General features: G+C 45.7%; 1 protein-coding gene across 2 annotated transcripts in view; it reads right to left on the reverse strand.

Moving 5' to 3' along the window:
• The window catches only part of bach2b (BTB and CNC homology 1, basic leucine zipper transcription factor 2b), a 70,832-nt gene that overhangs the window by 43,883 nt on the left and 13,702 nt on the right, over window positions 1–13,247 (reverse strand). The window contains exon 1 of one of the 2 annotated variants that reach the window (XM_080860573.1): window positions 10,848–10,968. The exons of the other annotated variant lie outside the window; for it this stretch is intronic. The gene's annotated coding sequence lies outside the window, so the exon portion shown is untranslated. Of the gene's footprint in view, window positions 1–10,847; window positions 10,969–13,247 lie in introns of those variants that run through there. 2 annotated transcript variants of the gene reach the window in all.

Below are 13,247 nucleotides of genomic sequence, written 5' to 3' on the forward strand. Positions count from 1 at the left end.
AGTCGGCAGGAGAGGCGGGAAGAAATAAGAGGACTACGCGGACGTGAAAGAGGGCTTTTGTCGGAACTGTTGAGAGAGGCGGACAGGCTCAGTTGTTTTTAAAGGAGCCATTTGAAAAGAGAATGGCTCTTCAGCGCTAAAGTAATCCCAACTGAACTCTCACTGCACACTTGCCATTTATCTCCTGTCTGTGGGCAGATGGTTTAGGTCTGTTTGGGTCTTCCTGTTTAGTCACCGTCTATCATCAGCTCCACAGGTCTCTGAGCGCCGGCATGACAGGTGCCTGAGCAACAGTGAGTTAGTGCTGGGAGAATTCATAACCCGAGTCACCACCTGATGCTAGGTCTGCTCTTTCTTTGTTTCTTCAAGTAATGTCAACTACTTTCTGATTATGTTTGACTTGAAAAAAGAAGACCATTTGCACAACCTTGCAAGGATAACTCAGGGCTGGAGACTTGTAAATAGCGAACCAGTCAACTGCTTCAGCCCTGAGAGGGAGTATTCAATCTGTCCTCATGAAAAGACTGAGCGAAACAGAGTTCCAAACCTTTCTTTCACAACTCCATAAAACCGAACGCTGGAGACTCAGAAACAATCAGTTGATGTCAGCAGCCTCCCTTAATCACTGTGTTTTAATGCTTATGGAATAAATCTGCTTCACCTTGGCCTCTTCCTCTGGGGGTCCCCAGCTGATGAGGGGCACGTAAGGACTGCCTGGCCGATGAGGTCACTATGATACTAGAGGCCAAACAACAATGCACAGAGGGCTGCCTCTTTTTTCAATGCCTCTCTGTCTTCCTGCGGCTCTGAGCGGGTCGACGGGCTGCATGGGAGAGGGTGGAGGGAGGGCTGGGGGGGTGGTGTTGGAGTGGAGTGGAGTCGGAAGCACAATAGTGCTGGGAGGGCTCTGCGCCTGATATTGATGTCAGACTACTCATCTCCACATTATCCGCACTATTGAATGGCCCGATCGTGGCTCTGTTGGGCCTCAACACAACACTAGTGCTTTCTGCCCTCGGTGCTTCTCTCTCTCTCTCTCTCTCTCTCTCTCTCTCTCTCTCTCTCGCTCCTCGGTCTTCTTCAATTTCTATTTCACCCTCTCTTGCTCATCTTTCTCGTCCCGTGGCTGTCACTCTCTTCCTCTCTCTTGGTTGTTGATATCTCCAGAGACCGTTTGCTGAGTCCCCCCAGAGCCTCCCTCTCTCCCTTCTCTCCCAGCCTCTCAGAGCCTCCCTCTCTCCATTCTCTCCCAGTCTCTCAGAGCCTCCCTCTCTCCCTTCTCTCCCAGTCTCTCAGAGCCTCCCTCTCTCCCTTCTCTCCCAGTCTCTCAGAGCCTCCCTCTCTCCCTTCTCTCCCAGTCTCTCGGAGCCTTTGGGCAGCAGTCCCATAAGTGAACCACTCTACTGCTTCATTCGAGTGTCTTATTAATACAGCACTGCCTGTGCGGGTGAGAGGTGATAGTGCGTCAGCAGTAACAGCACCTCTGAGCAGGAGACATGCTGTGGCTGGGACCACATCTCCCTCCTCAATATTAACATGCAATTAGCAGGGAAAACAACAACAACAACAAATGCTCAATGGAGGCAATTCATATTATGAATCATTTGGATGGGGAGGGATTTCTGAAGACTAATCTGGAAAATAGGCTTGAATCTGTTTATTTCCACAGACGACAGGTTTCCCTATCACACCTTTCCGCATAAGATCTGCATTCTGGTGCAATCTGTTTAATATTAATATTTCAAAATATGAGTCAACAGCTGATATTATACAGTGAAGTATGAATTATTGTGCCATATAGCCAAGAGAAGTGAATAATTTTGTTATTACTCATAGACAAAGAAGTCCTCCTCTTGCGAATGCCTCATACATGGAAAGTCTGAATCACTCACAGCAACGTTTAATGAATAATAAAAAACTTAAGTGGAAATGTGGGCTGGGATTGCCCTCACTGTTTCCGTGAGGGAAAAATCGGCAGGGTCTCTAACAGCATAACAACTTCAGAAAATTTGATTTGAAAAATGTGTGGGGGAAAAAAGTGCATGCTTTAAACATGAAAGCAATTACAGACCTTGTGTGATCTAATGGGTACATTGATGAGTAACTGGGTGACATTTAGCAAATGTTTGTTCTGCTGCTAATAGGTGTTTCTCTGAGCTGAACTGTTCCTGTGCTCCTAGGACACAAGGGTCAGCTGAAGAGGATGGCTGCAAGTTTGCCAGTTGTATATCTAAACTCCTTGCTCCTCAAAGAACTTTTTCCAAAATGGGTTCTCTGAGACAAAGAGTTTGTTCAAAAACAAAGAGTTTCACATGCTTGCTGATGCAAACCATAATACACAAATACGCAAGTCAGGACATCCATGTTAGACGTATCCAAATGATGACATGTACTAGGTTCCGATGTGGTGTTGAAAAGGATCTAGTTCAAGCAGGCGTAAAGCACTTCTCAGCCGCACAAACCTTTCTGTCTGGCAGACAAAGCTGTGACACGTTTCAGTCTGAAATATGGGAATGCTGTGCCCTGCCTCGTCCCCTGCCTGCTGGCCCGCTGCCCGGCCTCTGTCACCCCCCTCGGCTCCTCTTACCGCCCCGCTCTGACATCACCACTGCCTCCAGCGGCCGGCTCCGCTCTTTCAAACGCACGGTCAGTCTAGGGTTTCATGGCCAGGAAGGTGTAGTACGTGCAGGACCGGTCCGCTCCTATTTGGAGAGTCATACTATCTGCGTGAGTGAGGCTAAAAATAGGCTCCTGGATGCCCTGACAGACATGTGCAGGGGAGACCCAAAAAATAGAAGGAGAGATTCCCACCGGACCCACGGATAACGGAAAAACAAACAAGATACTACACATGTCACCTGAGAAAGACCAAACAAGCAGACCACAATACGTCCAGCTCATACACCCAACGACGTCATCTGAAACTCTATGAGGATTGGAAAACACATGAAATTTGGCTTTCTTGTTGCAGCCTTTTGGAAAATACATCAAGTTACAATTTCTCACGGAGTAGATTACAAAGTCATTGCAGTGAACCATCTTAACCTCACTTTATAATACCCACATATGTTCAAAGACAGAGTCATTTTAAAATACTGCTGGCGAAAAACAATGAGAGGACTACTGCTGACATCTTCGATAACTGCCTATCAAGACATGCAGAGTGTGCAATACTTTTAAACAGATGTTGCATTGATTCATTTTTAAATGACATTTTAATAACACTAATTACCTGCATTTCAGAGTGATATGACGCACTCCTGCAATAAAGTTTTTTTTTTTTTAACAATGTTTCTTGGCACAGAGCAGTAATGTTGCGTGACTATGACATCTAAATATTAAATAGCTTTTAAGTAAATGTTGAGCTGCATGGGGAATTGGGTAAGACTTCTACTTACTCTGATACAATCGCTCAATTTTGACAAACAATTTCATGTGAAAGAGATGCTAACTGTCGCATACTCTCTCTGTAAATATACACCTGGTTAATTATTCATGAGCCCCCGGCTACTCAGTCTAGCAGCCCAGCAGTATGTGTAAGAACCTGTCTTGCCTGATTTTATCTCTCAGTGTTTCGTTATTCTGGGCACAGTCTCAAGCGATAGGAGCGTCATCAGAAATTGTGTGTTGGTTTGTGGTGTGGAGGTGGGTGGAGATGTGTGTGGAGGTGTGTGGGGGTGTGTGTAGGGGGGGTAGGGGGTCATGGAGCAGTTCAACTGAACAGAAAAAAAAAGAAAAGAAGAGAAAGCAAAAAGCGCTCTTCTCCTTTCTTCCCTTGCGAGAGCTGCGCTCCTACACTAGAGAGGCCCAGGCCTGCCTGCCAGTGAGAGGCTTGGTCTGCTCGGCTCGGTGGAAACAGATGTCAAACAGGAACTCGGTGTTTAACGTCTCTCCTGCAACAAGCTTCCTGTAGCTGTAGACTGCTTCTCCCTGGGACTTGCCTCTAAACTGCTGCCTCATTCTTTACCTCGGTCAGTCGCTGACCTACTTTCCAAAATGTGTATGTGCATACGTTTGTGTATGTGTGTGTGTCTATGCGCGAGCACAAGTGAGTGCGTGCACACACACACACACACATGCACGCACGCACGCACGCACACACACACAAACACACACACACACACACACACACACAGCTACGCACACGCACACGCACACGCACCCACACCCGCACACACACACACAAAATAAAAACAAAAACAACAGTTTCATGGGAGTACTGAGTGATTTTTCTGCATGGCACATCCATGTATTTATATTTCATCATATCTGAAGTACTTTACAGTTTATCCGTTGTCAGGGTATATTAAAGATAAAGAATATTATCTGGAGCTATAGTAAACAAGAATGATCTAAGCTTTTAAAATATTTTTTTAATCATGTAGGAAAAATTAAATATGGAGGTTTAACTATTTCTCCAGTGCCCCATCATCAGCATGTCTCTACACAGACTTCTCCTGCGCAATTATAATATTCTACCAGTTCACACTACTCTCTGCAGCTCCACACACATTTAATGACTGGAACAGACCTTCACATTAAATCTAGTGGAAGGATGTGAGTCATGATATATTAAAACTTTATACTACTCTCCTGCCAGGACATGTAAGCCTGTCTATATGCATCACAACCTGTTGTTAGCATGTGCCAAGAATGTGTGTGATATAGCCTGGGCATCGCAGGATGCATATGTGCTTGAAGTGTGATATATAAAGTGTCCATGGCCCCCCCAAGAGCACTATCAGCCTTAGACAAGAAAGCCCAGTGCATATCCAGAGAAACCCACGGGTGACACACAGAGCCTCAGGAGCAACAGAAGTACATAGACCTCTACATGTTCTGATGGCTTAGGGAAACCTTCTGTTTCTGTTTACCAGGTATCTCTTTATTATTATATATTAAATATTTTGTGCAGTGCATGTGATAATAATGTGATTCTAAATAGGTCTATTTAGGGATAAGATGATCACTATTCTGTATCAGTGTCATATTCGTATGCTAAATGATACAGATCTTACACATCAGTGTGATTGATATGAAGGTGATATTACTGTCACACAAGTCACAGGTTTCTGCCAATTAGCACGAGGAGAGTATATTCTGCTGTCTATCAACCTTTCCATGTCTGTTTCTCTCTTAAAGCAGCTAATGCTCCCAAAGAGAGTCTTTTGTGCCTCTTTATATTCATATCTGAGGCGACACCCTTGGCTGCACATAGTAGTAAACCACAAATGTATGGAACTGAAATGTGCTTTAGTAAACAACACTCTTTCGGACAGCATTTGTATCCAAACACCAAATGACACACAAAATGAGGCTGCCAATTTCCAAACGTACACACTTCTGCAGGGAAACATTGGCATGGATGTGCTTGTAAATGCAGCAGCCCTGTGGCCGTGCTCACTGAGGATCAACGGACCATTTCAGACATGCAGTAAGAGGAGTGTCTGAGAAGGTCAAGGACCAGATTATCCTGTTTAAAAAAGAGTAGGTGGGGGATGGGTGGGGCTACAGACATATCCAAATACAAAGTACAAAAATGTCCCTGCACTGCGCTCCGTAGCTGCGTGTGTCCTTCAGTTTCCATTGTCCCCCACTTAACTTCTGCCAGCTCCAGTATTTTACAACCACCCTCAGTCCCGTTCACTTGTTCCTGTTTCATCATCCTTTTCAAACATATGTTCATCTTGACCTCGACTCTGACTAGAGGGCAGGAGAAGGGGGGCCGTTTCTGTGGGAGTGTGTGTGTGTGTGTGTGTGTGTGTGTGTGTTGGGGGGCAGGGTTGTTTTGACAGTGGGCAAGCAGCCTGACCAATAGGATGACAGCAGCTTGAGACTCAATCAGTGGAGAAGGTGGGGTATAGGGAAAGAAAAGGAGGGAGGTGGTGTGTGTGTGTGTGTGTGTGTGTGTGTGTGTGTGTGGTGGAGGGGGAGCAAGGGGGCACAGGGGCAAGACTGAGCAGCGGGTGTGGACAGAGGGCAGGAGACGGGCGCAGCACCCTCTAACCACGGTGCGCTGGGTTAAAGCCGCTGACTCAGGCCAGGTTCAGGGAGTTCAGCTAGTAAATAAGTGACTCCTCAGCTCTGTGCATTCCTCAGCTCGGGCTCCCACTCCGACTCCTGCCGCCACGGCTCTGGGGGATTCCTGGCCTTTCTTTTTCTCTCTCGTTCTCTCTCGCTCTCTCTCTCTCTCCTTCTCTCTCCCTCTCTCTCTTTTTTTCTTTCTCTCTATCTCTCTTTCTCTCTCTCTCTCTACCTTGCCCTCTCTCTCTCTCTCTCTCTCTCTCACGCCTTTGGTGTGTCAACATTTCCAGACTCCGCGCCGTCCACAGGCGGCAGCTTATTCCATCTACCCCACAAGAGGGGGAGCGCTGTGAACCACCCTCTGCCTCTGCCTCGTCCTTAACAAAAACATCCTGAGGGCCTGAAACGCTCGCTCACTCCAGAGCAGGAAATGAGGACTGAACTGTGTGATATTTCAGACCAGGCCTGTTTTTTGAGGGGGAGGGAAGAGAAGAGGAAAGAGCTTTTCCCTCCTGAACCATTGCCTTTGAGTCATAGTTAGTGAGACATCATGCCAATATGATAATGTGAAACAAGCCAGCTTGTCGGAGGAACTATATGCAGATTAATACGCCCCTGAAGCTGTGGGGGAATCTGGTCGTAGCGTCATCCGTCTAGGCTTCTGCTAATCACCTCAGCCAGATGGGTTAGCAGCTCCTTTGAAAGGTTGTTTTGCACTACTGTAAACGTGGGTATGGCTCGACACTTGGAAGGGGCTGGGAGGGTGAAAAGTCTTTCTTTCAAGCCCTGATTTACCTCTGAGAAAAGGATGACATTTTGTCGTGAGTACTTAAGCTGTGTCTGCAAGCGCGCTTCACTACCCTTACAACTTCAGGGAGGTGCTTAGCAATCCATGGGGTTTGAAGGACATTTATAAGGTCCTTGAATAAAAACGGGGATATTCAGCTCACTCGCGATAAATCAGGCCAAACTGAGGATGTGGTGATTAGAGCTACACTGTTATCAAGTGCATGGAATGCTTTCCCATTTAAAACAGGCAGTGCTTCATTATCACATGTCTGCATTACTGAGGGTCCTGACTGCTTGTGGAGTCATTTAAAAGAACGACAAGCATGAAGGTAACGCGATTCAGCTGCCTGCACGGATCCAAAAAGACATTGAAGACACTTCATTGTCATTGCAGAGCATACATTTGATGAGCACTGGACTCATTCGCAAGAGAGCAAAGTCCCTTAATGCTTTCAAGTGTCAAATTTAACAATGGAGCCAGCGTTTCTAAAATAACTATTTAAAAAAGGCTAGCATGGGAGAAAGGCTGGGGCGATCACTGACAGCGTGATGGTCCTGGTGGTATAGTCTGGAGAATTCTTAAGTAGTCCATTGGCAAATGCCCCACATTATGGTTGCCATGGCAATGAGTATTCAGATCGAGAGCTGGAATTCAATCAAAAGGAACAGTGACCTAACTTAAAAGTAGGCCTAGATAAGAGGACGTGTGGTGAACAAGTGCCATAAAGCGAATAAGCCTGTTTCCCCCTCATCATTTTGGATGTCCTCTCTGCCCCCTTATGTAGTCTTATTTGGGTTGATTTACGGCTCCCCTGGGCATTAAGCCCTTCACACAACCGTTCCACAAGTGCATTCCCCACAGGATTCCTTTGAGAAATTGGTCGTCAGGGAAGAGCAGGAATTCACATGCATCAGAAGGTGTTTTCAACGGAGGCGAGAGCGAGACTTGATTAAGTGCAGAGGACAAAGATACACTTGCGCTGTGTCCTGGTGTGGATCACTGAGCCATGGGTGTGTGCACTGATTCTTTCACAGTGCTCATGTTCAACATAACTGGCTCAGAGGAAAACACTCTTAGTAGGCTAGGTGAATGCACCGTGTGGGTACATTGAGTTGTGTTGATGCACTGTGATAGCATTTGTAACCACAGAGAGCAAACTGCTAACACAGTGACTGTACTGGGCTATTTAGGTTGACCACATTTGTAGGTAATGTTAGTGTCAGAGCTTGGGTATTGCTTTGGAATGTTGCGTGGATGATTGCAGGTCATGCTTTATTTCTTTCAACAGAGTAAGTTACACAATATGAGAGTGCTTAATCAGAATCTTGTAATTTGTTGTAATCTGGTATTAGTAAATCGTACTGCATCTGATTTGGGTTAGTCTGGTTGGTTTGGTTGTTAATCATATTATATGTATCCTACACATACAACATCCAGGCACAGAAAAAGATTTTCATCGCCAAAAATGTCTTCATGAAAAAGGCAAAAAAAAGAACAAACAGCTAATGAATTTTGAATGTGTAATAATGCACACCATTATATCTTTTTGCTTATCATATACAAATGAGTCATATGTCTGCTTTCCAGGCACACTATCTGATGCCTGTCCTGGTCATTGACAGATTAACTGATACCAAACAGAGCGTTAACAATACACGTCTCACATTACTCTGGTGCCTGACAATATCTAATGGAGCCATAAAGATAAGATCAATACATGGAAGCGAGTGGCAAGGGCCCAAAAGAACGTATTGAAGTGTGAGTGGATGGAGGCGCGTAGGCCATACGCCTGCAATCTGCTGTGCTCCACACTCACAGCTCCTGAGAGGGAGAAAAAAATGAGCTCCATACAGTTATGCCAGATGGTGCGATCATCTGACAGCCCAGTGTGTTGAATCTATGTATTCTTTATAATATCACAGATAGGGGAATGGGCACAAGAGGCAGAGTGGAGTGAATAAGGCACTGTTGACCACTGCCCTTTGATACAGCACTCTTGGGTCAGAGGGCACAGATAAGGATGACCCCTCGAACACACTACTGCCCCAAAACAAACCAGAATGAGAATAGGAGACACTGTGTAGGCTTCTGTGAATTGAAGGAGCTTATGTACGTAAAGAGCAACCTTAGATTCCAAACATTTGATGCGCACTTGTGGAGCGTGCTTAGGTTTAAAACAAAGGTATACAGAGACAGAGATAAGGCACAGAGAAAGTGAAAGAGAAAGAGAGGGGAGAGAGAAAGAGACACAATTTGGCCTTAAATAACACTAAATATGGATGCTTTATCACTCTGTTAGAGGGCTCTTCAGATATGCATCTAGCAATTCATCAACTACATTTCTGCCTTCTGACCTTGACCTTATCAGGCTCTCCCAGGCTAGACTGTTGGGATCACCTGCAGGGAAGTGGGTCTAAACACGTCCTCCCCACTCTGCACTCAACATGACTTCAAACATTACACAAACTCCAAACCCATTGCACCTCTTCTCACAAGACTGATGTGTTGCAATACTGCTCTACCATACCTCACATTATGAGTACAATGACAAAGGACCACCACAAAAAATAAAAAAAAATACACTAGGTTACCTTCACTCATCACATTCCATGCAAATATTTAACATCCACAGCAGCGGTCTTTAAATTAATTACTTAATAAATGACTAGGTACAGCCCAACATGTTGACTGGGCTCTTGGAAAAGTTCACTGCGCTGGAGCACAGTAATAATAATAATAATAATAATAATAATAATAATAATAATACATTTTATTTATAGGGCCCCTTTTAAGAAACCCAAAGTCGCCTTACAACAGTGAATAATACAGTTAAAAAAATATTTTTAAAATGCACAAAGCAGAGCAGCAGCAGAGCAACAACTTCAGTTAGCGGTCGAGGAGGAGGTCCTGTAGTAGTTGTCCCTTGCCAGTGATGTTAAAGTAGGTGAGTGGACTGAACACAAGTGCAGTACATCTGAGGTGAACATCTTCTGATCCTTCTGGGCTGCAGAAGTCTCTCACACTCCCTTTCTCCTGCTTTGCTCAACCCACATAATAAACCACACTCATGTCACAATAAAAGAACAGACACTCTCTTCCACTAGCAGGAGTTTTCCTTCCCTGTCAAGGACATCACTGCCAAGGCTGTGTCTGGAGTAAGGTTGGCAGGTAGGCTAGGGCATTCAAGTACATGTCCCTTAAGAACCTCCCTGCCTGTGCCACTGGGTTTTACATAGATGCTGTGTAGTGCAAGAAGCATATTTCTTTCTCAAAATGCTTTCAACAACAACAGCCTGTCTATGGATACATACAAACGGGGCTGGAGGGTGATTTTTAGTGAACCTGGGTCACATCTAACACCCTAAACATTAGATTAATAAATGCTGGGTCACATCTAACACCCTAAACATTAGATTCATAAATGCTGAGTCACATCTAACACCCTAAACATTAGATTCATAAATGCTGGGTCACATCTTACACCCTAAACATTAGATTCATAACTGCTGGGTCATATCTAACACCCTAAACATTAGAGCCATAAATGCTGGGTCACATCTAACACCCTAAACATTAGATTCATAACTGCTGGGTCACATCTAACACCCTAAACATTAGATTCATAAATGCTGGGTAACATCTAACACCCTAAACATTAGATTGATAAATGCTGGGTCACATCTAACACCCTAAACATTAGGGAGTGTGGTTTCATAACAACATGATACCTGCATGCCAGGGTTCCAACACTACAATGAAATGTGATACCGGACAACCTCACATGAGGTTAAAAAAATACCTTTGAGGCACTAGCCAAATACACAACTGCACATGGTACTGCCAAGCTGAAATGTTAAATCCATATTTATCAACTGGGTACAGAACACAAAACATGCTGGTGTCAGGGGGATCACTCCGACCGCCATGATCCTGACTGGATGGCAATCCATCTGTAGCTGCCGCACAACTGGGTGAGAAGCGATCACATTTCTGATCATGCAGGTTAATGGGTCAAACGAGGACTCAGACTTGCCTATTTGTGTGGATTTTCAGCAGCTCTGGTTTAGGCTAATAGAAAGTCCTGTCTTGTTGCGACGCTTCACTCGGCTGCCGAGGCGTGCTGGCTTGCCATGCCCTCCCACCCTCCCCTTGCCAGCAGTGTGTTAAAATAAATCTGTGCACACGTCCCACCCCTGCATGTCCACTAGACATTACCTTATACAAGGCTCACTGGGGAGCATTCCACCGTCTCCCGGCCCGCGAGCAGATTTCACAACCCCTGTCCCACCCCAGTCCTCACCACCCACCACCCCCACCCCACTCACACACACTCCATGCCCATCCCCGTTGGCCTGGACAGCCCCCCTCATGGCACTCTGCTAGTGTCTCTGTGTACATGATCTCACATGACTCAACAAATCCCTGTGCCTGCAGTAGGGATAAGTCCCCAGCCTTTTCCTGGGAGGGAGGGAGAAGAATGACTTTGTGGGTAGGGGAACCTGGAGCCCTGCCCTCGCTACCGGCTCACATTACAGGCTTGTCAGCCCTGATGGATTTGGCTAAAAATAAAAGAAAGAAGGGGGCCCATGACAGGCAGATGAATGAACCCAGCAGTCCCCCTTTACTCCCACCCCGAGCTCCCCAATAACTGACCGCTGCGTCTCCGCAGCAGAGCCCCCTTCTTGGGGAACAAAGATGTTCTAATGCCAGGCACGGTTGAGGGACCCACATTCCAGAAACAAGCATCCCCCCCTTTCCCAACGGTGAGAGAGAATGGACAAGGAAAAGGGGGTGGGCTGCTGGAGAATACAAATGGGTTGTAGGGCCACAGATGAATCCGAGTGGCGGGGCTGCTGGTGGGAATTCCTCTACTTTCACTCATCTCCCACACTCACTGACTCCTTCACGCGCCTGCCTCCTTCGCATTCATGGCGGAACATAATAACCGTCTCAAAGTGGCGCTCAGGGAAGGGATACTATACCAGAGTGAAAAATCAACGCAACTCCAGACAAGAGCACCAACACATGGGAAAAGCCAGGACAGAGACAGGGAGAGAGTGCCACCAAGTCACTCTACTCAGCGGAACTCTTCCTGAGCACTCGAGCACTAGAGAAGATTCATACCATTAGTGCTAGGGGCGATGCTGCTTGGTGTTCCTTGAAAATATTTTTGAACTGTTAACCATAAGTAGTATATTGTAGTTTGATGTATTTGAATAAGAGTTAGCTTTCTATTCAACGTTGCTGGTTAGCCTAGACCAGTGACCATGCGTTCATGCATCTACTGACGCAATGAGAGAGGTTTTCCGATGTGCAAATATGTCTTGCTATTACACTACCCAACAGCTACACCTACGTCTGCTAACACTACAGAATGCATAATTCCTATGGGCACTGCACTAGTATATACTAAAGATGTCTGCACGGGTGTTCCAGTCTGCCGTCTGGTTCCTATATCTGGACTCGAGTGCAGATGTGGGGAGGGCAGCATGTGGCCTGGAGCCGCTGTGGTGAAGCCAAGCCCTGACCTGCACTCCATACCCTCTGTGTCCCATACACTGCCACCCTACACCTGCAACAGTGTACGCACACACTGAAGCCACACACACACACACACACACACAGACACAGACACACACACCTACACACACACACACACACAGTGGCTGGAATCATTATCACAATCAAAAACTTCCTGCGGCATGTGGCAGGGCCAGGAAGACGAGGAAGCTCATCTGCCTCTCCAGGGCTACCTGAGAGCCCCCTGGAAACATCCTGCTCTCACCTAACAAAAGAGTGAAATGGCGAGAGGCGATATGCGATACAGCATGGATAAAAATAGGCCTTGGCCTGACGGATACGAAAAGGGTTTTATGACCTCCTTGCACCATGCTCATTTTACAACCCTGCGGAGAAAGCCTAAACTCATGCGACCACATCACACTTATCACCGCACCCCAGCAAGATGCTGTCATCTCCCTCTTATTCTACAGGACCAACACGCCACCTGGATACCATTAGCTGAATGTGTACCTTCTAAATGTCCGAAAGGGCAAGGTAGTAAACATGTCAGCAGTGTGTATAACACATTCTGAAATTCAAAGTGAATTCACTTCTGGTGGGGAATTATAAACAGGACATAAGAATTTTTTTTACAGAAAAATAAGAATCTCTTGTTTCCAAGTCACAGAATGTGGCTGTAGTGCTTGCTAAAAAAAAAAACAGTAACGTTGCATTTGCATTAAAAAAATAAAATAAAAAAAATAAAAAAAAACATTCTGTGTCCATTTTGTAATAGTGTTTTCATCAGTTCTGTGAACATCCACACATGACATCATACTCAGAGAATCCCTGCTGAACAAGAGGAACTCTTTCCTTGTGTGGCGTAATCAATCAATGGCTTTTCACTGGAGAGAAGGGCTAAGTGCAGACG

The sequence above is a fragment of the Sprattus sprattus genome (genome assembly GCF_963457725.1).
Source record: "Sprattus sprattus genome assembly, chromosome: 2".
Classification (NCBI taxonomy): Eukaryota; Metazoa; Chordata; class Actinopteri; order Clupeiformes; family Clupeidae; genus Sprattus; species Sprattus sprattus.